Below are 21,617 nucleotides of genomic sequence, written 5' to 3' on the forward strand. Positions count from 1 at the left end.
AAGTAACTCAGTGGGCAAATGTGCTTGTCACCAATCCTGATGACTCGTGTTTGACGCCTGTGACACACAAGATGGAAGGAGAGAACCAAGTTGTCCTCTATTTCCACTAACATGTCTTGGCATATGTACCCATACATAGACACCAGACACACAAACATACACACACAGACACGCACACATGTATGCCCGGTAGGCAGTCGGGCACCCATGCACACAGGCACGCACACACTCTAAAATAAGAAAGAAGTTTCTAATAGTTACTGCGTATTTACATGTGCCTAGCGATTAAAAATTTACATGATTATATTTGACAACAGTTAGGAATCATTTTTCAGATTAGACTGCACAGACAAGGTCAGGTTTATAGCTAAAATGTGGAATAGACCCCAGGTAATGCACACTCTCAGAGCGAGTCTGGTGAAGTAAATGGCAGTGGGTGTCACATAAAAAGAGGTGAAGGCTTTTTCCTGGAAATACAACCATAAGCTTCAGGGAAACTGATTTCAAGCCATCAAAGAGAACTTCCCCCAGGTTTTATCAGCTCCCCAGACCATGGCGCTGTGGGCGGACTATAGTGCTATCTTAGAACCAATAGGAGGTCTGGATCAGTTGGTGTGTGTCCCTGAAGAGGAGACTGAACTCCGCCCCCTTTCCTTCTCTCCTCCCCCCCCCCCCCCAGCCCCTTTCACTTTCTGCTGTAGTGGGAGGGCTTCCTCTGCACCTTGCTCGCATGGTGATGTCACCACAGGTCCCAAGCTATGAGTCAACTGAGGGTAGACCGAGTCAAAACAAAACTCTTTTTTCGTATTGTTTTCTTAGGCATTTGTCACAGTTCTCAAAGGTGACCAAGGCAGATGTCTGTGGCCCCGAAGAGACTCACGAAAGCTTGTTGCCCATGCAGAGATTGCTAATATGTGAGAGTTTCATGTGGGATGAGCTAAAGGCCGTTATGGCTTCCAGAATTCTATTACTCAAACAAGGAGCGAGAAACTCAGAGCTTAGGGTTTAGAGATCTCTTTCCACCACACGCTGCTTCCTTTAGAATCTCCACAGAGGAGGAGTGAGAAAACTGGTGTCGTGGAAAAAATTCCTCAGTGAGGATCAGGAGAATTTGGGTCATAATTCCACTTCTGCAACCATTTTTTTAAATTATTATTATTATTATTATTTTTAAAGTTTATTAAAATATAAAAGTTTCCATTTCCGCCCCTCCTCCCAACACCCTCCCACTCCCCCCACTCCCTCTCCTCTTCCCTCTCCATCCCTAAGAGCAGTCAGGGTTTCCTGCCCTGTGGGTAGTTCAAGTTCCTCCCCGCTCCCTCCAGGACCAGGAAGGTGAGTATCCAATCAGACTGGATCCCCCAAAATCCAGAATATGCAGAGGAAACAAGTCCCAGAGTCATTGTCAATGGCTTTTTAGAAAGACTTCGGGCCAGCCACATTCAGGGAATCCAGCCTCCTCCAGAGAATCTGGTTGGATCAAGCGCTCCTTCAGTCTCAGTCAACTGGCCTTGGTGAACTCTCATTAGATCAGTCGCCTTGTATCAGTGGGTGATCGCTCCCCTTGCGGTTCTGATTTCCTTTTTCATGTTCTTCCTCCTTCTGCTCCTCCTTTGGACCTTGGGGGGCTCAGTCCGGTGCTCCAATGTGGGTCTCCGTCTGCATCGCCATCCATCGCCGGATGAAGGTTCCCTCTGATCTTGCCCTCCCTGCTCACGTTCTTCTTCCTTCTGCTTCTCGGTCAACCAATTTAACACGTGAGTGCAGCAAGCGCTTTAATCTCCCAGGGCCTAAGTGTCCTCCAGTGGCGGAGTGGTATTAGATAATCCCTCAATTCTCTTTTGGTTCTAAAATAATTTTATCCCGTGATCAGCAAGGCCCCTCCTGCTGAAAGGACAGGCTAGTTCAAACAAGACACTGCCTTGTGATGAGCCGCCGGAGTTCCAGGGGTTTGCTTTTGGAAACAATTTGCTGCCTCTTGACCCCAGTTCAGTCTCGTTTGGCTTTCTGGTGCTTCCTTCTTGGGAAGTTAAGATAAACCAGGCTGTGGTCTTAGCCTTTCCTTAACAGGTTCGTTGTTAAAATACGGTCCTGGAGGACGTGTAAGCAATGTCTATACCTTCTCCTAAGATACAAATGGCTCACTGAGGCAGGGTTCTGTCCAAGTTCATCCTGGGAAACCAGTGAGTTCATTGGGCTTCCTCACAAGCTTAGGAGAGGAGGATACCTACATGCGTGTGGGTGCTCCCTGAGCCTTGCTGTGCTCGGAAAGGCTTTACCCAACAGGGATAAGGGCTTTTCAGTAGCCACACAAATGGATCCCCTACCAGTGGTCTCCCTAGCCCCTCTAGACTCGCTCTCTAACACACACACACACACACACACACACACACACACACACACACACTAGCCCCTTTCTCCCCAAGGCCACAATCACTTAAGGCTGAGGTAATTGGAACAGGCGGTAGATTGGTAGATTTACTGGTGGAAAACCAAATGTGTGTGTGGGGGGCCTTGTGACCCTCTCCCACTTCCGAAATGGAAGTTAATAGTTAGTAAGCCCAGCTGGCATGGTTCTTTTGCAAGAGGGGCAAACGAGTTCTTCAACATGGTGACGGCTTGGCCTGGAGGACAGTCTCTAGCAACGATGTGGAAGGCAAACTCTTTCTTGCTGAATGTCTTCTCACCTTTGAACTGCTCCACTCCTGGGATGTGGTGGATCTAACAATGGCCTCGCGCAGGCGATGGGCTTCCTTCGTGCAGTGAACACGGAGAGCTCATGTTTCTGATTCTCTTCTCAGTGGAGGCAGATTCAGCTCTTAGAACGACATATTCACCCATTTTTATATCGACAGTCTTTAAGAAAGTTTCTTCCCAAAATGATGGCAAAAATTTAACTTTTAAGAGACCTCTCACGGGGCAGCATTTTTCCTGTCTCATTCACGAAGATATCAAGCTGCTTTTGCGCAAACAATACAGTCTCAAAATTTTCCTTTGACCTCGTTTAATTGATTATTAGCAGTTGCTCGGGCTCCACACTAGATCTGACCACGTATCTCATATTGATTCTGAGCAGCCCTAAAAACTGCTGCGTCATGCTAACAGCTCCTTTCAGCCAAGGCATGCCAATGTGTGTTGCCAACTTCCAACTGCTTTTCATCCCAAAGATTAACAAGGCCACCACATGGTGTTCTTTCTTGCAAAACGTTATTGCCTGCATTCTAGTGAGGATCTGATGTGTTGACATTAATCCCAAATGGGCAGGATGGTACTCTTAATTCAGTCCTGGGGGAAAGCAACTGGAGCTCTCTGCCTAAGCCTTTTTATTTTAGGAATACCATTCTCTGTCATCATTTCTAGTAGGGATCTTAGTCAGTTGTTAGGAATTTTTCTTTTCTCCTGAAAGATAACGTTCTTTCTTTTCTCTTTGAGACACCCAGAATTCACATCCTCGATGAATAATCTCCAGCATTGATTTAGTTGCTGAATGCCCTCCCTAGTCATCTTTCAATTATTCATTAGGAAGCCATAGGAGTTCCAGCTAAAAATGGAGTCTGGCTAGCAGCCCCCCCCCCCCATGAAGTGTTCTCAACTTTCGTCTAAAATGGCTATAGAGACAGAGGGCAAAAATAGGTGCTTTAAAAAGCAAAAGCAAAAACAATGGACAACAAAATTCCAAAGGGAAGAAGCTATGCAATTAAAGAGCAAAGCTGAGGCACATTGTTTGTTTTTCTCTGTGATACACTGGCACCTTACTGTCGGGCACAGAATTCTTTCAAAATGAGGAGAGAAGATTCCGGTACTCATCACTTACCCATCTTTGGACCTGGAGACTCAAGTTTAGCACTAATGAGAATCTGGGCGTGTGGACCAACGTGGGTTGATTTGTGAGGCTGAGAATGGTGTCACCTTATTCTATACCCAGAAAAATAAACAATTTCAGTAAAGACTCAGATGGTAGGTCAGGTTTGGCCTGATCAACCTTCACACTCTCAGAAGGGGATTTCTTGCAGGCAAAGCCTTTCAGTTGGATTGGAAATGAAAACAAAAATAAGAAACTGTGGTAACAACACATGATGGGAATTAGGGATTTTTATGTGCATTGTGGATTCACAGCATCGGGAAATCAGTGTTTGTGGGTTGATGGAACTTCACCGGAAAAGCTGTATAGCTTAGAAAGCAGTCCTGAGCCAGATGTTATGCACATCAGTGCACAGCATAGAGCCAAGGGAGCCGCAGCTCTACCCAAGGAGTTCTGGCATGGTTTGACTTTCCCTGTGGAAGGGAAAAGAGAGCATATATATATATATGGATAACTGATTCCCCTGAAGAAAATACTAAAACAAATGGAAGAAACACAATAATCAAAGAACTAACAGGAAAAAAATTCATGAACAGAAGTAAGACCCAGATTGAAAAAAATCATTGTGTTCCAGACAAATCAATGAACAAAGGCACACATGATGATGTATCCTGGCAACAGTTTTAATTCACAACCATAAGAAAAAGCTTTTATAAGTATTTAAGCAAAAGAAACAGAGTACCTAAAAATATAACAAAAATCTGGCTGTTCTCTGGCTTTTACTCTAAATCCTTAAATTTAGAAGAAAGTGATGTATTGTATGCAAAGTTTTGAGAATTGAAGTTGTAAGTTACTGCTTTTATACCCAGCCTAGTCGTCTTTAAGTTGTGAAACAACAGAAGGATATCTCAGACATACAAGGACGCAGCAATGAGCACCCCCTTGAAAATGATTTCTTGTAGGAAAGCAATGAACAGGGGACTTTGTGTCCTGCAGAGACTGTCCTCAGAGTTGGAACCAATTAAAACAGGGATGTGCCCAAATCTATGTCTGGAAAAAATTCTGTCTTAAAATCCTTAATCTAGAAAAAAATCTTTTTTTGAAAACTAAAATGAAAAAAAGAAAAAGCACAATTAGGAAAAACATGGAAAGAAAAAGATCTAAATCATTTTGCAAGAAAGAATTGTCATATGATTAAAAAAAATAAGAAGATTAAAAATAAGATGAAAGAGTAAGTTATACTAAAGTTCAGATAAACTGCTCTCTAAAAGGATTTGTTTTTATTTAATGTTTATGAGTGTTTTGTGTGTGTGCATGTGTTTGTGGGCATGTGTGCATGGTTGCTGTGTGCATGTGTGAGTGTGCACGTGCACCATGTGTATGTAGTACCCACATAGGCCAGAAGGGGACATCGGGTCAGCAGGAGCTGGAGTAACAGACAGCTATGAGCTGCCATGTGGGTGCTGGAACTAAGCCTGGGTCCTCTGGAAGAGCAGTCAGTGTTCTTAATCCCTGAGCCAGCTCTCCAGCTACGATAAGATACATTTTACAAGATGAGAATTCTTGAGTTTTTAAAAGCAATATGAAATTCAACTAAGTTCTGTTTGTAGGAAATATATCTAAAGTGATATAAGGAGGTTAAAACAAAAAAGAATATTTTTATTTTAATAAGGGATATAATTCCAAACATATTTAAGCAGACCAAATAATGTTGCATAAATTGCTCAAAATTAAATTAAAAGTAATTGTTTATTGATTATGTTGAAAGCTTCGTTAAGAAAGTTATTCCAGTTTCCATTCATGTATATAATATTATTTAACTTTTGTTTTTATTTTTAGGTTTTTATTTAAATATATACTTACATGTTTATTCTTTGCAATTTTCTACCCCAATGTGGCTATTTTAGACTTTTTGAAATGTTTAGTTATATCTTTACATAAACATATCATGAATTCTTGGTAGTTCTGTGTTTTCCTTCACTTCCAGAGATAAAGGATCACTACACAGCCCTGGCTGACTTGGAACTTGCTCTGTAGATCAAGCCAGTTCTTGAACTCACAGAAATCCACTTGCCTCTGCCTCATGAATGTCATCGTTAACTGTAAAAGAATAATTGTTACAGACATATGTAGCAGAAATTTCATAAATTACATTCTGACTACAACATATTAACATTGAAATTAGCAGTTGAATCTTTCATTAAACAAGAAATTATGAGTGTGTCCTTAGACAGTACAGTTTTCTTGACCAGTGCTTCCAAATTTTCTAAACTCAGCCCTTTACAAATATAAAAATTCAGGGAAGGATTACTTGAAAATAATTTGTATTGAGGTATGCTATGCGTGCAAAAAAATATCAAGTGGAATTTGATGCATTTTAACAACATATGAATTCAAAGTATGGATTGAACTTTATTAAATGCGGACATACTATTCGTATTCAAAATCAGTTGGTAAATTACACCAGCTGTGATGAGAATTTTAGCTGCTTCATGTCTTTGCCAACATTTGCCATTTGCTTTAAAGTGGGTTTTTTTTTTTCATTCTAATGAGTAAGATACAGTATCCCATCATAGACTGCATTTACATTTTCCCCAAAGACTAATGAGATTGGGCACTTTTCCATGTGCTTATTAACTGTTCATATATCAAGTCTCAATGTTTATTTATTTAATTTCTGATTTATAGGATGATGTATGTGTATTGTAAATACTTTCAGATGTGTGTTATGAATGCTGTTTCCCTGTCTATAGCTTATCTTTTTCTTTAATGATCTCTTCAGATAATCAGAAATTTTGTTTAGATAAAGTCAAGTTTGGTAATATTATATAATTAGTGCTTTTCTGTATGTGCCATCATATATGGATGTATGTATGTTTATGTATTCATGCGTGTATGTACATGTATATGGAGGACAAAACTGTAGTGTGATTAATAAAAACCCAGAGACAGATATTAGGGTTCAACTTGAAGGTTAGAAAAGTAAAACATCCAGCCATTCTTACCTCTACCTCAGTCTGAAATGGCGATCCTGCCTCCAGAATCTTAGAATGAGACGGACTGAGAGCTGACTCCTCCCTTCTTATATTCCTCTCTAGTTAGTGCTGGAATTAAAGATGTGCACCACTACTGCCTGGTTTCTATGTCAAACTAATGTGGCTACTGGGATTAAAGATGTGTGTCCCTACTGCCTGGTCTGTAAAGCTGACCAGGGTGGTTGTTTCACTCTCTGATCTTCAGGCAAGCTTTATTTATTAAAATACAAATGAAATATCACTACTAAAATTGATACTGGCTGTCTTCATCCATCGCTTCCCACCTGCTCTCTTGAAGCAGGTCTCTCACTGAACCTGGAGCTTTCTGATTCTGTTAGAGTAGCTCATCAGCTAGCTCCAATAATTTGTACTAAATTTCACTTTGTGTGTTGTAGGATTTGAAATTCAGTGTGTTTATCACAGTCATCTGGTTTTCATTATTCCTCTCATCACAAAGATTTTTCTTCCCCCAGTGACCTGCCGGGGCATTATTGTTGTAGTTGGTCAGAGGAGGTCAATTTGTGGATGTCATTTGATTCATTTATTTTACCTTATCACTGTTGATTATGCAACTTTATCTGTGGTAAGTCTGTCTGTCTGCCCGCCTGTCTGCCTGCCTGCCTTCCTTCCTCTTTCTTTTTTGACAGCTTCTTGCCATGTAGCTCATATTGGCTTTCAGCTTTCAACCATTCTTCTGCCTCAGCCTGAGTGCGGAGAGTACAGGCTGTGCCACCACATCCGATTTGACAGCTTTAAAAGCAGCCATTGTACTTTCTTCCGACTTTGTTCTACTGTTTCAAGACCGTTGTGACTGTTTTAGATTGCTGTGGTCCCGTATATATTTTAGAATCAGCTTCAATTCTTGAACTAAAAAAGCTCTACTTGATTTTACTTGACAGTCTCTAAACCTATATATCAATTTGGAAAGACCAGAAAATTTGACAGTGTTGAGGCTTCCAAGCAATAAATGTTTGTGTCCTTTTATTTTTTTCTTTAATTTTTCTTAGACATATTTTCAGTATTCACAGTAGAGAAAGGTCTACCTTTTGTCAGATGTACAAGATATCTGTTTGCCAGATATCCTTTTGTTCTTGTCATGTAAAAATGTAATTGTTTTAGTGTATTTGCTTTGTGTTATACTTTTGTAAAATATAATTCACTATTAGTTAATATACTGCATGGAAATGCAACCTATTTTTGTATAGTACTGAGTATATTGTGTGCCTTAGTTAGGGTTATTGTTGTGATGAAACACCTTGACCAAGCAACTTAGGGAAGAGAGAGTTTATTTGGCTTACACTTCCTTGTTACTGTTAATCATTGAAGGGAGTTAGTGCAGACACTCAAACAGGGAAGGGACCTGACGATAGGAGCTAATGCAGTGACCGTAGATGGGCACTTTCACTTTTTACTGACTTGCTCAGTCTGCTGTCTTAAAGCACCTAAGATCACTTACAATGGACTGGGCCCTCCTCTATCAATCTCTAATTAAAAAAAATGTTCTACAGGCTTGCCATCAGCCTGATCTTATGGGGGCATTTTCCCAATTGAGTTTCCCTCCTCTCAGATTATAATAGCTTATGTCAAATTGACATAAAACTAAACAGCACACCATAGCCTTGCTGACATCAACTTAACAGGACTGAAGAGATGACTCTGAACCTCTTGTAACTCTAGTTCCTGGAGATTCAACAACCTCTTTTCACCTCTGCAGATACTTGCATGCTCATGAAAAATATACAAAAGTGCAAACACACACACACACACACACACACACACACACACATGTAATTAATAAAAAAATAAACCCCACTTACCATCTGTAATATATTTTTGGGAGTCTTAGGATTTTCTACACACAATTGCCATGATTTCTTCAAATAAAGTTAATTTAGTATGTGTTCATCAGCACAATTATGCATTACTTTCTTCTATAACAGTGTCTCGCTCTTTCATAGTTTGGACTCTCTTTACACTTAAAGTCTGGAGACTTTTCTGCATGTAAATTTTGTAATTACCAATTTTGTATAGCATTTGCTGACAAACCATTTTCCATCTTTTTTTTTACCTGATCAAAATAACTGTTCATCTTTAGAACTGATGTTTAATTTGAAAGAATACCAAAAGGTATTTATTTGCTTTTACTATTTGGACAAATAAATATTTTTCTATCATTGAAGTACATAGTGTTGTGGGAGGTCCTTCTTTATATGTATTGCTTTTATTGGTCAATGAACAAAGAATCTGGATTGGCCTATGATAAGGCAAGAGTAGAGCTAGGCAGGAAAAACTAAACTGATTGCTGAGAGAAAGAAAGCGGAGTCAGGAGAAGCTATGTAGCCCCACCAAAGACAGACTCCAGATGGAACCTTTCCAGTAAGCCACAGTCATGTGATGATATACAGATTAATGGAGATGGGTTAGTTCAGAATATAAGAGCTAGCTAAAAATATCCTTAAGCTATTGGCCAAGAAGTGATTCAAATGATATGGTTTCAGAGTGATTGTTTCTATCTGAGCAGCTGGAAATGAATAAGTGGACTCCCTCAACAGATAATGGTGTGGGAGGTCCTTTTGTATATGTGCTGTTTTTATTGCTTAATAAAGAAGCTTCTTTCAGCCAATTACTTAACAGAATTTAGCCAGACTGGAAGAGCTATACAGTTAGAGAGTAGGCAGACTCAGGAGATGCCATGGAGCCACCAGAGGGATTTCCTTCCATCTCAAATACAGAGGTTAATAGCAGATAATGGGAATAATTCTATCCAAGATGAACTTGATGGTCCAGTAGTTAATGTGCTTATGTGTAGAAGCGTGGGTGCAGGGTTACTTATAGAAGTGTGGGCGATCCTTGATTTCTGTATTAGTCTCCCACAACATGGGTGATGATTCATGAGAAAAGTCTATCCTAGCATGAGTGACGGCTTTCAAAAGATGTATGACTCAGGCATAACTTCCAGTCATCTCTACCAAAGAGTTGCCGCTCCTTCCGTAGTTTTTTCCTGTTTATTTAACCCTGGGGAGGGACCTCTGAAAAGTCTTCTGATTCTTATAAGTTTTGCAGTTCTTTTTAATCTTTCCTGTGAATTTCAGGAACCTTTGCTTCCCTCCATTAAGGTATTGTTTCACTTGGAGGAAACAATCATACAACACACTATCTCTTCTTTTGTATCGTTCAATCTTTCCACTTCTTCTATAGTGTTTCCTGCAGTGGGTGGTGTTGATGCGTGATTATTTTAGTCTATTTGGTGCTGAACATTGGGCTTCTATGCCAGATCAATTGTAATCTGTTCTAGCCGGTTGACTGGTGATGAGTCTCTGCAATAATCATTACACACTACAAAATGAAATCTCTTTAATCAAGGCTGACAATAGGAGCAACATATGGCTATAAACGTTGATATAACATATCAATGTTAAAAGGCAGTTTCATAGATACATTGTATCTATTTGATAAAAGGACACCTATAGCCTTCTCCATGGGGCCTATTACTATCCCTGCCACAGTATTTCGCCTTGACTTGTAGTATAAGACACAATTCTTTCCTATAGAACAGGTATTAAAGACAATAAGAAAGTAGTTGGTTGTACCCTGAACAGTTGTGCCACTATTGCAGAGTCAGACACATTTTGCTTTTTCGTGCTGATAACTGAAACTACTGCTGCTAATTCTCTCCCACAGCCTGAGCAATACTTTCTGGCATTATGGATGCCAATCAGTCATAAAAAACTCAATTTTGTCTAGTCCCATATACTGAGCATCAAACACTGCCCCTCACATGCTATGTATCTAAATAATATCTGTTGATCTCCTGTCTTCTAGTCCTCAATATTTATAGGGACTTCAGCTAACAAAGAGTCTTTAATGACTCGTATGAGCCAGTCAATCAGGTGCTAATTTTTCTTCTTATTGCATCAGATTATGCTGGCTTTGTCTCAAGGGGGGATGGAAAACTATTGTTTCTTATCAACACAGCTCTTAAACTGACCCCTTCTCCTTCCCCCACATCCTGTAGCCTCCCAAAGGAGAGGGTCTTTTCTTTCTTGCTTCTTGTTTCAAACTTCTGAAACTCAGAAGCAAACTCTTGACTAATTGTCATTCTTTCCTGGGTTGGGCTACTTTTAAGGCCCAGTCTGCATGCTGAATCATGAATTTCCCTTTTCCTCTACATTAAAAGTTGAACTTGAGGTGTTCAAATTCACCCCTTCTTCTCTGCCCAATTCTTCCCAGTAATCCCAAGTGTTTGGATGTTGGGGAAGTCTGTCTCACACAGATAAAATCTGTGCTCTCTCTGCATTGGGGCCCACCTGCTTTAGGAAATAACAAGCCAGGCCACGGCAGCCATCTTTCAGTAACGGGTCCAAACGACAAACACAAAAGGAAAGAGGAGGGGCACTTGCTAAGTTCTCTAGGCCTTTAGGAAACATGAAGTTACTCCCTTGGCCACATACATACAAATCTACAAGTGGGGTGATATTGTAGACTTCAGGGGAATAGGCATTGTTCAAAAAGGAATGCCCCATAAGTGTTACCATGGCAAAACCAGAAGAGTCTACAATGTCACCCAACCTGCCATGGGCATCACTGTAAACAAGCAAGTTAAGGGCAAGATTCCTGCCAAGAGAATTAGTGTGTGGATTGAACACATAAAACACTCAAAGAGGAGAGACAGTTTCCTGAGGCAGGTGAAGGAGAACGACCAGAAGGAAAAGGAAGCTAAAGAGAAGGGTACTTGGGTTCAGCTGAAGTGTCAGCCTGTTCTGCCCAGGGAAGCATACTTTATGAGGACTAACGGGAAGGAGCCTGGGCTGCTGGAGCCCATTCCGTATAAATTCATGGCCTGGTGTACAAAAGAAATAAAAGATTTGGACTATCTTTTATTATAAAGAGTTTTTCTTAAAAAAAAATGAATGAAAAGCCAACTCCCCTACCCCAGTTTTCTTGTCAATTTAGAGGCTAATGTGGAGGCTATCAGCCTTTTAATTGCTGTCATTTCTCCTAGCTTCCACATTTGTTTGTTTGTTTTTTATTGTAATTTATCTCTTGCCTGAGCAATTTTGCTCTGGGCATATAGCACAGTCTCAGTCCCATGCATTGTCACCTGCAAGAGGTGCCCTGTCACTGTTCCCACAGCCCGCTTTGGACCCACACCATATGCGGAGCATCACTGCAGCCCATGAGCTGTGACTTCCAAGAGCATGGGTGACTCTTGGGAAGCCATATCACTGGTATCTCACATCTCTGAACAACTCGCAAGCAGCTCCCCTACCAGATGGACACCCTAGCAGCTATTACTCCTGTGTAACCTGGGGGAGCCGAATGAGTAGGTTTTGCCATCCTTCTCAGTCTTAACATTTTTATGAGTTTTTGGGGACCTCTCCCTCCCTGAGGGAAGCTTTAACTGGGAGAAAATAGTCCCACAAAATAGGAAGTTTACTGTCTTATGAGAAGTTTGTCAACTGTATCATCTCTATAAGGTGTAAGATCATCCGAACAGACACCAGATATTTATTTTGATATGGTTATAATACTGTATAAAATATACGACTAGTATACTTTGGCTCACTCTTTAAATGAAAATGTAGGAAAGATGAAGGTAAAATTTAACATTCTATCGAGCTGCCGCTGCAGCTAGTGTGTTGGAGGTGACAGCTGGAAGAACATCTCAGCCGCCTGTGCACACATCCCAGTTCCATGTGTGTATTATGTGTGAGTTTTGACTATGCCTCAGTGCGCTTCTCTTACCAGCCATGCCAAGATTCTTTGACATCTACAGAAAGATCATTCATTCTTCAGAAAAGTGAATTGAGCACCTAGTGAATTCTAAAATGAAAAAATGGTGGAACCACACAGTAAACTGAAGAGTTTTGTTCTAAGAACAGGTAAAGATTTGAAAAATTTGAAAGTGTTTTTAAGGAAATGAAAAGCCAGATAGGAGATTATTGAAATAATAATCGACACATATCACGTAAAGGTTTAAAACATCTGTATAAAATAAATAGCTTTCTAGGAAAGAAAAGTATTAACAAAATTGCGTGAATCAGAAAGAAAATCAAACCTTCAGTAACCACCAACAAAATGATAAAAAGTGATAGCTAGCTCCTGACAGTCCTGAGGCTGACAGAATTGAAGATAATCTGTTAGCAACCTTCCATGAATGATTAATTCCTTTGTATAAGCTGCTTCATAATAAACGGTGGTAGACTCTTCTCAATTTCATAGACTAACATAGCAATAACAGTTGTCATGGGGGTAGATCAGAAAATCTTAGGGATATTATAATGGATAACAACTATTTTTATTTAAAAATTTAAAGGAAGTTTTAAAATATAACTGCTGGCAACAGGCAGATGGCTGTTTTGTTTGCTTACATCAATTTAAGTGCTGGGTTTCTTGAAATGTAGAATGAAGCTGAACACATGGTGGGTTGGTGGAGGAATCAGACTCAATCTCTGTAACTTAACATAAAAAACAATCCATTTTTGTCATAATGAACTTATGTGTACAGATCATGTATAACCTTATCTCTATATGGATATAAGTATGTAAGCATTTTCTATGTCTCTATATAGAAATGAGCATGTAAACATTGTGTGTGTGTGTGTGTGTGTGTGTGTGCGCGCGCTCACCTTGACAGTCAAGAAGTACTGTGTTTAAAACAAACACACGCTGTAAACAGCATCCGGAATTGAAACCTCTAGATGTTGAGGCCACAGTGGGGGGAAACTTTCTTTACACAAATGCCACTCTCTACCAAGTGTCAGACTCATCCCTTCCAGGCCATCCTCTCGTGTGACTCCAGCCTCGCTCAGCCACCCACCTTGGCAGCAATAGTGTCATTTCCCATATTGTCCTTAAATGGTGACTTTTTTTCTTTACCAATGATAATTTTACTCTCGACTTTTCTTTCTTTTTTTTTCCTGCTCCCCTCCCTGACTCTCCCCTCCCTCCTTCAACCCTCCGCCAAGGTCCCCATGCTCCCATTTTACTTAGGAGATCTTGTCTTTTTCTACTCCCCATGTAGATTAGATCTATGTGAGTCTCTCTTAGAGTCCTCATTGTTGTCTAAGTTCTCTGGGATTGTGATTTGTGGGTTAGTTTTCTTTGTTTTAAGTTTAAAAACCACCTATGAGTGAGTACATGTGATAATTATCTTTCTCTGTATGAGCTACCTCATTCAAAATAATGTTTTCTAGCTCCATCCATTTTCCTGCAAAATTCAAGATGTCGTTTTTTTTTTCTGCTGTGTAGTACTCCGTTGTGTAAATGTACCACATTTTCCTTATCCATTCTTTGGTTGACTCTCGGTTTTTCTTATATATTGTATTACATATTATATATAATATATCATGTACGTATTTTGGAGGTTCCCCTTTAGAATAAGTACATGACATTACAAACATAAAATTAAATTGAAAAGTAGATGGAGTTCCCACAGGAATCCCTGCAGCAAAGGGCTCTGAAGCTCCACCTTTATTACCTTCCCCGAAATTCAGCCCTTGCCCTCAACCATGACAGGAGTCCCCCAGTCTCTTTGAGGTGTCTTACTTCATTTTTGCCCTGTCAACTTTGATTTAAGATGTACAGCTCCAAACCCATCACACGCATGGCTCTGGTTAAACTTTGGGTCACAAAACAAAACAGACAGGACTGTAAGAAAGAGAAATCTATGGAGAAGGGCTAGGCTGGTGGGGGAGAGATATTTTAAGAAAGTAATCATGATGTCTTTTACACAGGGATGAAACTGCCAAAAGACATACTTAATTAAAAACATACTTTAAGGGGTTGGGGGGATGGCTCAGAGGTTAACAACACTAGATGCTCTTCCAGAGGACATGGGTTTAATTCCCAGTACCCACAAAGTAACTTCACAATTGTCTATAACTTCAGTTCTATGGGATCTGATCCCCTCACACAGACATACACAAATGCAAAACACCAATGCACATAAAATAAAAATAAATTATTTTTTTAAAACATACGTTAACACACATTTAAATAAATGTTCAAAAATTCTCTGTAAGTGTGCATGGGAAAAAAAACACAACACAGAAAAATATCACAAGAGCCCAGGTGTGAGGAAGGAAGCCTGACTGTAGGCCTGCTGTGGACGCAGGCCCTGAACTCAAGCCCTCTGCAGAGTGGCAAGGGCTCTCAACCTGAGTCATCTTCCAGCCCCGGAAGATCTTCTTCTTTACACACACTTCTATGTAAGATGCCATTGTGTTTTCACTCTACCTGTTAAAGAGAGAAAGCATCCGCTCATTTCCTAATTGCAACCAGGCTTCTCCCTCGCGGCTCATCTGACCCCGCTCAGGTGAAGCCTTCTGAATTGTGGCTGCTTCTCAGTCCTCACCCTACCAAAGCTCAGCTTCCAGGAGTCTCTGCGGATGTTGCCATCATCCGCCCTTCTGAGCACTGCTCCACAGTCCATGTTTCTGACTCCCTTGTGGTTTTTTCCTCTAAACCTCTCAGGTTTCTGTTCAGCCTCTCAGGTTTCTGTTCAGCCTTCTTTTTTTTTCAGTTCTTTTCACTGCCATCTCAGAGTTGCCCTCATGGCTTTGCTCATCTCTGTGACCATGAGTTGTCATGTCTGTATTTCCTATCTTGACCTGCCAACTCCCTCCCAGATATATTTTTTCATTTTAATTAATTAATTAAAATTTAATTTTTTTGTTTTTCTAAAAACTCTCTTTTCTCATTTTACATACCAATTCCAGTTCCCACTCCCTCCCTTTCTCCAACTTCCTTCCTCACCTACTCCCCAGAGAGGGTAAGATTTCCCATGGGAAGTCAACAAAATCTAGCACATTACTTTGAGGCAGGACCAAGGTTCTCCCCACTATATATAGGCCAAGCAAGGTATCCCTCCAAAGAGAATGGGCTCCAAAAAGTCAGTTCAAGCACTCAAGATAAATCCTGGTCTCAATGTCAGTGGCCCCACAGTTTGCTCCATCATAAAATTGCCACCCACATTTAGAGGGCCTAGTTTGGTTCTATGCTGGTTCCCTCACTGTCAGTCCAGAGTCGGTGAGCACCCATTAGCTCAGGTCAGCTGTTTCAATGGGCGTCCCCATTATGGTCTTGACCCCTTTGCTCATATTCTCACTCCTCCCTCTCTTCAACCGGAATCTGGGAGCTCAGTTCAGTGTTCTGCTGTGGATCTCTGCATCTACTTCCATCAGTTGCCGGATAAAGGTTCTATGGTGACATTTAAGAGAGTCAACAATCTGACAACAGGGCAAGGCCAGTTCGGGCACTCTCTCTACAATTACTTAGGGTCTTGCTGGGGTCATTCTTGTGGATTCCTGGCAATTTCTCTAGTGCCAGGTTTCTTACTAGCTGCATAATGGCTCCCTCAATCAATATATCTTTTTCTTTGCTCTCCCTCTCTGTTCTTCTCCCATCTTAACCATTCCCTTCCCTCAAGTTCTCCTCTCCTTCCCCTTCTCTCCTCACCCTCCTTCCCTTCTGCTCTCTCTTCTCCTCCCACCCCCACGTTCCCAATTTTCTCAGGATATCTTGTCTAGTTCTCCTTCCCAGGGGATCCATGTATTTTTCTTAGGGTTCTCCTTGTTACCTAGGTTCTCTGGGGTCATGGACTGTAGACTTGTTATCTTTTGCTTTACATTTAATAGTCATTTACGAGCGAGTACACACTGTGTTTGTCTTTCTGGGAACGGGTTACCTCACTCAGGATGGTATTTTCTAGTTCCATCCACTTGCAGGCAAATGTCAAGATGTCTTTTTTATTGCTGAGTAGTACTCCATTGTGTAAACGTGCCACAATTTATTTTTCCATTCTTCGGTTGAGGGGCATCTAGATTGTTTCCAGGTTCTGACTATTACGAATAATGCTGCTCTAAACATAGTTGAGCAAATGCCCTTGCAGTATGATTGAACATCCTTTGGGTATATGCCCAAGAATGGTCTTGCTGGGTTTGGAGGTAGGGTGAGTCCCAATTTCCCAGACACCTTATATTGACTCCTCAAACACTTCACCATGACTGTGTATTTTACTCCTACCCGCATCACACCTTGGTTCTAAGTCAAACTTGGGTTTGACTACAATTTTCTTTTCCTGTTGAGATTTTACTGTACTCTCAAGGTCAAGCTAAGAATGACATCCTTTAAACCCTCCCCTTAATCTCTGGAACCAAGTCATCACTTGAGAGCCTGTGTCCCTTTAATTACACCATTTTGATGGATCTCTGCTGCTGTGTTCCGTCAGCCTCCCTGATTTGAGAGGTGTTTGGAGGCAGAGCCCAGCCTGCTCATTCTCTTCCCTTCGCCCCCTCCCTTCACCTGTTCACCTCTGAACAGAAGCCCTTACAGACAGAGGAGCAGCCAGAAGTGGTTCTAATTCTGGCTTCTGAATTGAACTAGAACAGGAGGCGGGGCTTGGTGCATCACATAGGTAGTTTTAAAACACATGAAAGAAAGTGTTCTTTGTCACAGCAGGGGGTCAACTTGTTACTCATCTAGATAGAATACAGATGAAAAAGCGCATAGAATTTAACCGAACTTAAGTTAGTTTGGAGAGATTGCATAATCTGTTATCAAGCGAAAACGGGGACGTGCCTTAACTTTCAAGGGGGCCATGCTTGACCGTAGCCACGATTGCTCACAATCCTGGCTCACACAGGACATCTAGTCACCCACAGATTTGGCAACCATTCAATTATTCTGTTCGGTTCAGAGCAGCAAGCTGGCTAATCCGCGCTTCCCCCTTGACTGCAGTCTCTGGAGACACAGACAGCCGTCCACACCCAGAAGGAATCCAAGCCGAGGTGCAGCACAATTCGTTATTTGTCTTCGCTGCATCTGAACCTTGTGAGATTCAGCCACCTCCTGGGAACCAGTCGTCTGGCAATGAAGCAGGAATAAAACAGAGAAGGTTCCAGCTGGCATCACCTGCTGTGTTTTGCCTTATTTCTCTACACACATTTCTCGACTTCTGAAATCCAGGGGCTTCTCTCAAGAGGATGCATGTCCCACGGGCTGGGCCTCTGAGACCTTGGCTCTGTTTTCGAAATTTTCAGTTTTTGAACCTCAGCTTGATTCAGGTATTAGACAATAAACTCAGAAGACCAGCCTTCAGATTTTATGTCTGGTTCTGAACAACGATTACCTTGGCATCCAGTAGCCACCTAGATACCAGGACTCATCAGGACCTAAAAATACTTTTGCTTCCTAGCCCACTTTTGAGGGTTATATATGCTCTGCCAAGATTTCTGTCTTGACCCGGAGTGTGGCCATTTGAGTTCATTCTTCACATTTGCTGTTGCCATGACAGTGTTGGTCTTCTCTTTGTGATATCTCTCAGAGAGTACATGGATTGGTCCTTTTTCATTCTCCTTCTGCTCTCTTGGTTCAGACTCTTGGGATACCCTGCTTGTCTCTGCATGCCAGTTAAGGCTGTTACAGTTAAGGGGCTAGGTCCCAGAGACAGATAAGTTTAGGCTTAAATCCCAGCTCTGTCATCCAAATAGCTGAGTTGCTTTGGATGAGTCATGCAGTCTTTCTGCTGTGTCTTAGTTTCTCATCTGGTAGACTATGGATGGCTGTCATGCCCATCTCCTTGGGTCATGGGGACGATAGAAGAACACTGTTTGCTCTTACTATTGCCTTGTGATCTTTGCTACTTCCAAGACACTCTGTAGAGAGCATTGGTGTTATTTTTGATTGAAAATAGGGCTACATTGTATAATCACTCTTTATGTTGCCAAGACAAACAGACAAAAAATAGAATTAAAAAAAAATCAAGATCACGTGAGCCTCTGGTAGGCGGAACACATTTGAGATGAATTCAGTAAAGACAAGGCCTTCTAAGCGTAGGTAATCCTCAGAGATGAGACTAAACAAGTAGATGACAGATCAGGCATCGAGGATCTTCAGCACACTGCAAAGAAGACAGATATCATGATGCAGGCAGAGGAGAATCCTTGAAAATTCTGGGAGGTTATCTGCTGAAGAGATCTGACTTACTTAAGAGAGCATGCAACTTGTTTGCCTGACTGGCCCTGTGTCTCATTGTCCACGAATGTTTCAGTTGGCTTTTACTACAGAGGTCGGATACTTTCTAGATGCTGAGACAGATGGTGAGAAGCCCTGAACTCACAGTTAATGTTGTGGTCCATAGGACCATAGGAGAGGAGCCGCTGTTAAAACAAGGAGGTCTTTCCCTTTCTTTCTTTCTTTCTTTCTTTCTTTCTTTCTTTCTTTCTTTCTTTCTCTCTCTCTCTCTCTTTCTTTCTTTCCCTCTTTCCTTCCTTCCTTCCTTCTTTCCTTCTTTCCTTCTTTCCTTCCTTCCTTCCTTCCTTCCTTCCTTCCTTCCTTCCTTCCTTCCTTTCCTTCTTTCCTTCTTTCTTTCTTCCCCCCACAAATGAGACATTATAGAAAGTCACCACTGGTCAAAATTCAGAGAACAACTGACCACAGGGTGCCCAGGCCTTGTTGATAAATCTACAACACAACTCGTGTATGAAGGTCTCAGGGAAGAGGGGGTAGAAAGATCACAGGAGCCAGAAGACCAAGACATCTGCAGAGAGACTCTTTTATACAGCAGATGGAAGCTCACCCATAAAGTCTCAGCAGTATGACTGTCTAAATAAGACCCAAGCAATGGAAACACCGGTTGACATGCCAGTGTAGATGGGAACTCTCACAAGGCTCCATCCCTAGATGTAGGGCTACAAGCAATTAATGACTGCTCAGAAAGAGAAAATCCATCTTTCTCAGAAATGAGTTGATTGGTTATCCAACCCCAGTGGTCGGTTCTAAAAGTGTATACATACAAACAATATTAAATAGACCCAGCAGGTTGCATTTCTGTATCTGCATGCATATATAAATGACACTAATAATTTAACAAAAAAGAAAGCAACAGAGATAGCACATGAAAGGGAAAAGATGGTTTGGAGATAAAGCAAGGGGAACAAACTGTGATAAGAAAGGGTTAAAGGTAATTAAATTGTACTGTATGCATAACACGTCATCATGAAACACATTACCTTCTCTAATTAACAAATGCTAACAAAAATGGCTAATAAGCCCCAAGAAGCTATAACAACGCATACGTAAATGCTGCAGCGTGTATGGAGACCCGCTTTTCTGTTCATCTCATCCATCCACTTCAACTGGAGGACTGTAGGGTGGGTGGGGAACATAGGGGTGTGGAGGGCATAGGGTGGGGGGCATAGGGTGGGTGGGGAGCGTAGGGTGGGTGGGGAGCGTAGAGTGGAGTGTAGGGTGGATGGGGAGTGGGTGGGGGGCATGGGTGGGGGGCGTAGGGTGGGTGGGGAGCGTAGGGTGCGTGGGGAGCAGGCCGGGTGGGGTTGCTGTTGCACCTAATTCTTGAACTAGTACCTGGTAAATGTAAGTCATTTGTTTCTTTTTCTGCTGCGCATTCCAGTATCTTGGGGGAAATTTCTCATTACTTGAGGGTGATGTCCATACACGGCCTCAGCTAAGACTTACTAGTTCATCCCTCTTGCTAGGATGCCTCCCTCAGGAGCTGTTCTGAAGAGAAGCCTAGACTGAAGACTGCAATAACAGGTCATCACCTACAGCCATCGAGACTTATTTTCCGCCATTATCAGAGTTGTTTGCGTTGTTTCTCTGAAGTACAATCTCATTCTCCCTGAAAACAAGCAAGGACATTTTTGCTGCTAATTCCTCCTGTGAGGCTGTGGTGTGGAGCAAGCCTGGCGAACAGCAGAGAAATGAGGTGGGAGTCCTAAGCAAAGCAAAAGTCATGCTTTCTCCTAATCTTCCAGTCACATGGACCAAATCAATCTTGTCAGGGCTCAAGCCAGTTGGAGTTAGGTTTACCGCTGCTTAGAATGCAGAGTAACAATAAAAGTGTAATATTTGATTCAGGAGCTGTGTTATGTGGCATGTTCAGGGTGCTTAATAGAGAAGAATGATCAGGGGAGGAGGGATGTGTGCAGGGTATGAAGATCTCTTCTTATACCTAGAGGGGATGTGACAGATAGGAAAGAATATAGGCTTTGGAATTGATGAACCTGGTTTTCAGTTCTAGGTTTGTTACTTACTGTCCCTCAAGTGGTTTGCTTATTCATTTTTAAAAGGGAAGAGAGGGTTGTACATAGAGTTTGTAAGAGTGTGAGAGACTTACTGGAGCTCATTAATGACACCAATCCCGCCCAGCACCTGGTGGTACGCTGTGAACAATGCTCGCTGCTTCCAGATGAGTGAACTCCACAGCCACAGTGTTTGAATCTGTTTGGGCTCAGACCTGAGTATGAGTATCTGGAATAGCAAGGAAGAGACGAAAATGGGAGGAGCCATTTCTGGGAGGGAGAATTGCCTGGGTGGACTTCTCTTGTGTAGGTATGATTATATGGAAATGCTGCTCTTGAACAGTGGAAACGTGATTTCTTCTTTATTATTGGCTAAAAATTGACAAATATCTACAGGTCAGTTCCTTTCTTATCAATGTGATCTCAAACTGGGTAACTAATAAAGTATCTATTTCATTCATTTGAGTCTTCCTAACAATTTATTCTAGTTTCTTTGAACAAGTTTGAGAAAAACTCTGACAGGATTTGGTAGCTACAGGGTTCTTATCAGCAATGCTTTTATAAAATTTTTATTGTGATGGTTTGCTTCTTCATGTCGTATAATTTAGGACATGTTTACTATTCACTGATCTAATTTTAGAGGAGCACTTTGCTTTGCTTTTTCGCTGAATGCAGGAGAATGATGTACAAAAATCAATGACCTAAACTTCTCACCCGAGGTTGGACACTGCAGCC

General features: G+C 41.4%; 1 long non-coding RNA gene and 1 pseudogene across 1 annotated transcript in view; both read left to right on the plus strand.

The window, feature by feature from the left end:
• LOC146891430 (uncharacterized) overlaps window positions 1-21,342 on the plus strand; it is a 34,528-nt gene extending 13,186 nt beyond the window's left edge. Inside the window, exon 2 of the long non-coding RNA XR_014997444.2 lies at window positions 20,337-21,342. This is a non-coding gene — a long non-coding RNA (uncharacterized LOC146891430). The remainder of the gene's footprint in view (window positions 1-20,336) is intronic.
• LOC125390721 (large ribosomal subunit protein eL21 pseudogene) lies at window positions 11,211-11,723 on the plus strand (annotated as a pseudogene).
• Window positions 21,343-21,617: the final 275 nt, after the last annotated feature.

Source organism: Myodes glareolus, chromosome 16 (genome assembly GCF_982192425.1).
Source record: "Myodes glareolus chromosome 16, mMyoGla1.1, whole genome shotgun sequence".
NCBI lineage: Eukaryota > Metazoa > Chordata > Mammalia > Rodentia > Cricetidae > Myodes > Myodes glareolus.